This window comes from Elephantulus edwardii, unplaced genomic scaffold (assembly GCF_000299155.1).
Source record: "Elephantulus edwardii isolate Elephantulus edwardi_28Jun2011 unplaced genomic scaffold, EleEdw1.0 scaffold00056, whole genome shotgun sequence".
Classification (NCBI taxonomy): Eukaryota; Metazoa; Chordata; class Mammalia; order Macroscelidea; family Macroscelididae; genus Elephantulus; species Elephantulus edwardii.
The window spans coordinates 15,517,539-15,523,006 of NW_006399806.1; positions in this window are offsets into that span (position 1 = coordinate 15,517,539).

Below are 5,468 nucleotides of genomic sequence, written 5' to 3' on the forward strand. Positions count from 1 at the left end.
TAGCACAAGCTAATAATTATCTCCCCACTGGGTGGCCCATCATTTGTATTTTAATCATTTTCTTCCTGATAAAAAATAACCCCAAACAAAATTACCTCTTAACATGTAATATCCACTAAGCTAAACTCACACAATCCTTCCCACAATCATTCCCTAAATCTAGTGAGGAATTGAATGGAGTATTTGCCTTATTCTTGATTCTTGCTAAGTATCCAGGAAAGATATTCATTCTCTAAGATCCATATAGTGGATACTAAGTTAAAAGGCCATCATTCTTCACTGAAGAAACTTTTCAACTATTTTCTTCTCCTTTAAAGTTCCTCTTAATAGTAATTGAAAATATTTTTTAAAACAGTTGCTTGTCAAGTTTGTCTTTCTAACAATATATTATTTTGTGTTAATTGAGTGGGTGTAATTATTCAAATTGCTGTCAGATAATGCCCCTTTCCAAGGAGCAGGAAATACATGAGAAGAGTGGAAATTCAGAAAAGATGAACCATTACTTTTGTTAATCAGTTTTTCATTAACTTTAATGAAAATTTACAGAAACTTTGGATTTCCATTCATTGTTGCACTTTTCTCCCTGCCCACCCCTCCCCACAGTACACTCTTCTCTTTGAAAAGTAAAAGAAAATGTCTTTCATTGTTTTACAATCCCTCCTCCCAGGTCTACTCCACTATGCAGCCTTCGTTCTGGACTTTTGCTTCATTCAGAAAATTTCACTGGACACTCACTAGGCTCAACGTGCCTTCAGGATTGCAGCACAGCTTTAACTGGATTTCTTGGTCACTGTTGGTGAGAATTCTGGTGGGAAATAATACTCCACTGGGGAAAAAATGTAGCAATTTATCATGAAAATTACCATATATTTACAATAAGATCAACAAACCTTTCTTCTACATAGTTATTAAAAAAATAAAGTTTTTTCACATGAAACCTATGTACACACAAATGTTTAAGGCAGTTTCATGAAACAAAAAGAAAAGAAAAACATCATGTAAATAATTTAGATATTGTTATGTGTAAAATTTAATATTCAAAAGGACCTTCCTAGCCATTGAATTTTACTTTGTTATGTAGGTGGGAGAGAATATGTGAATAAAGCTTGTTACCCTATCTACAAGGGGACTGGCTAGTCTCACCAGTTCACAAGAGCATTGTCTAGTTTCACCAATCCACAAAGAGATAGACTAGTCTTGCCTTAAATTGGGTGGATCCAGCAACAGGAGGAAGAAATTCCCTTTCAGCAAAAGATAATCAACAAAACACAGGACATCCTTCAATGTGCTGGTTAGACCTATGGTGGTAGCAGGAGCCATGACCAAAGCAGAGAACCACACAGCCAACAGGAGGTGGAGCTGACCTTGAAACTACTACTTACCATGAACACAACCAAAGGTAGGCTAACAGCCTTTGTCCAAACTTCTTGGACAACTAGGGGTAATGGTGGGAGATAGCCAATATTGACAGGACTGAGAACTTTATAGCATTGTCCGATCTAGCAACAAGAACAAGAAAGCCACAAGGCTCTAGGCTGAGGCATTTGTGAGCACATTTCAGAAGCTGTCCTGACAGTATTTTGCTACTAACCTGAATTACAGACTTTTCCATTCCCAATCCAGTTTTATGTGGTTTGTGAGCTACCACATTGGATTTTGAACCCAGTAAAGCAGTAAGATATATGTTGGGATGAGTAAAATGAAGTGCAGGAGCATGGGAGATAACTCTGATTAATTTGAGTCAATTTTGTGTTGCTAATGTTGTTTCTGGGGACAATTTCCCTTTGCAAAATTGGTGATTACCAGATATGTCCTCCTCTCATGGCCCTTGTTCGTTTTATACTTTGTATCAGAAGTAGGATTCATTGCATTGTCTCAAGACTGATACGAATGTGTGATTTTTGTGAGAAGTTAGGGGCTTGGGAAGTGTAGCTAAAATGACTACTTTCACTGTTAATAAAATGGAAAGAAAAATTAAGCTACTTTTCAACTGGGGTTATATACATGAAATAAATGGATATACAATTAGATAAATTAAGGGTGGAGAATGAGGTTGAAATTGAGAACATTTTGAAAGCCCTGTGTGTTAAGGTTTTCAGTTTAATTAATTTTAAGATTATAATATAAACAAGTAGTAGATATTACGGATCTTGAAAGAATGTAATTCAGCCTTTGACGTGCAACTGGATAAACTAAAAGAGAAAGATTTGCCTTGGAAAATATATGTTGAAAAATAGTAGGATTTGAGAGAAGACATGGCATTTTCTGAGGAAGAATTAAGCCTCACTCCATACTCTGATGAGATTTATATCTGGATGGATTTATAGAACCCTTATGGACTTTTGACTGATGAAATGTACATTTAGAAGAAAAGGAGACTTTAACCTTTGAAAAGTTTAGAACAAGCAGTTTAGCATCTGAGGCAAAGTAAAGCTGGTATCCATCAGAGCCCCTTTCCAGACTTGTAGGTAAGGTAGCTGATGAGTATGCTTACTTGTGGTGACCACCTGGATCCACCACAGTGGAATTAAGATGCATGCAGCATAAAAAGACAGACTGAGCTTGGATACATTCCACAAGGAATGTTGACTGAACATGCACAGATGTTTGGGTAAACACACAAAAATGTTGCTGGCTTGAGGAGCAGGGAGTCATAAGGGCACTCATCTCGTTGATTTGGCCCCATGTGGGGCTAACACTGAATAAAGATGCCAATTGGTCTTGAACACAGGAAGAAGTGTGGACTCCCAAGATTTTAGCTAATGCTCATATGACCTAGTAACTGATGATTGGAAATGAGTTAACCAGAATTCAAACAGATGAAAATAAGATGTTGCATGCTGTGAACTAGTGTTGATTATTGCAACGTAATGGTATGTTCTTGACTAGACTTTCCTTATGGATACAGATGCTAAATATTCCAACTGTAATCGAAGATTCTTCAGAGAAAATAAAATTTAAAAAAATAAGAAAAGAATATGCTTGTTTCCTAAGAGTAGTGAATTGATTGAAATGGGCAAATCAGACATTGACCACCTAAAGTAGGAGAAATTAAAGCAGGACCCATGAAGTTGCTGGCTTGCATGCTTCCGTGAACATAGTTCTTATTATGATTGCAAGGAGAAATTTGATTTTTCAAGTGTAAAGGTGACAACTGGAAAAACCAGGGGATGTTTTTTGTGGTGTCTAAGGTTTGTCTTTCTTATTCGATAATTAACCGTTTACTTTGTGTTGAAGTATTTATTGTATTAAGGAAATAGGATTAGGATGGGATAAATCTAGAGTCTTACAAAAGCTCATGGGATCTCAGTGTTAGTTCACTTTTTGAACGTCTGCATTCGACTGATAGTCTGTCGTGCTTACTAGGCTCTACAGAACTGGCTTGCGTATCTATAATCAAGTAAGTAATTCCCCTGATGGAGCTGAGTCTCTGGGAGACCTTCCAACAAACCACTGAGTCCAAGAGTGAGGAAACTGAACAAAGTAAGGATATTGATGTCAGAAATCACAGCGTTACAAACAGCAAATCAAGCATTTAGGACAATATTGACTGAGCCCTTCTTACTTGTCTGCTACTGAATTTAACAGAATGAATTATAATTATCAATATCTTACAGCTGGTGAAATTATAAACAAACTATAAAGTAAATACACATTTAATAAAATAATAAACCTCGGGGGATATATATTAATACAATAATCTGATCCCCATCAGTCATGAGAACAATACAAAGCCAAACAGATTTTTCTTTTTTAAGCAAAGTTTGGAATATGTACTTGAATTCTTTATTTTTTTAAATTTTATTTTATACTGGTTTGCTCACCAACGAATCTTTTTTTTTAAATATTGCCTTTCCTTTCATCCAACTTCTGTTTATTCATTTTTGTTCCCATTTCCTTCCCTTCTCATTCTTGCTATCCCTCCAATATTAGGTCTATCTCTGTGTTAACCTTTCCTTACCCCTTTATATCAGTGGTCTTTCCATATTGTAAATTGGTCACTGACTTACATCACTCAACACAGATTTTCCTAGAACCACTTTTAATATTACAATTATAAATGCCAGTGGAATAAAGTATCATCGAATTTGTACTAATTTTACATATATATTCAGCACAATGTACTTGAAATTGTTTATAAAACTACTTGAATAATTTCTCTTAAAAGAATTAGTCCAGAATTGACTCCTTTAAGGTAGAGATTGAAGATATTCCAAATAATCGAATTTTCAAAATTGTTATACTATTTCATCATCTTTAGCTTTGGTTATTTCTCTTCCTTTCAGCCATCAATCTCCTAACTATTTTTGGATTATGTTAATTTACTAGAAAGTTTCACAAAAAATATACCGGGAAATGGATTACACAATTATAGATGGTATAGACCAAAGCACATTGTTGTAAAAGCTGGTGAATGATGTCAACTACTGACTGAGACTGATAACTGACCACTCTCTCGGGGAAGCTGGATCAGGTTAGATGCAGTGTCAAGAGTAAAAATGATACATCTTTCCAAGAACATTCCTGTACATAGGATCACGGGACTATTAACTACATCCCTAAAGAATTGATGCTTTTCAGACATAGTTTTGGAAAATAATATTAATTATCCCATGGATTACAAAGAACAAAGAATAGCTAAATATATATGTCTATGAGAAAGTGAAGCTAGAGTACTCCTTGAAGGCAAGGATGATGAAGCTTCATCTCACATTCTTTGAAAAAGTTGTTAAAAATGACTGTTCCTTGGAATGTGACATCATGCTTGGAAAGGTGGAGAATCAGTGAACAAGAGGAAGACCTCCAACCAAATAATGGCAATCGAGTTACCATACATAATACCAATGAGTTAACCTCAACCAGATAACAAGCAAAGGACTCAAGTACGTCAGAGGTAAAAATGGGGTGGGATAGAGCAGAGTTAAAATCTGTTGTTCATAGACTTAGTCTAGGTCATACTCAACTCAGTGAAACCTAACAACAAGTGCAAGAGAACTAAATGGCAGGATACAAAATCAACATACAAAAACTCACTTGGATTTCTCTACAGTTACAAAGAGAATAACAGAGCTGGAGCTAAGAAAAACAATACTCTTCACAATAGCTAATCACAAGACTAAATACTTGGGAGTAAATCTAAACAGAAGCACAAAGGATCTATTCAAAGAAAATTATAAAACATTACTACAAGAAACAAAAAGTACCTGGAGAAATGGAAGAATATTCCTTGCTTATGGATAGGGAGACTCAATATTGTGAAAATGACAATACTACAAAAGGTGATATATACTTTCAATGCAATCCCTATACATATACCAATCCTATTCTTCAATGAGATGGAAAATGCAACCTCCAATTTCATTTGGAATGGAAAGAGGACCTAAATAAGCAAAGCACTCCGTAAGAAAGAGAAACAAGGTAGGAGGCATCTCACTCCCTGATTTCAAATCTTACTACACTGCCCTGGT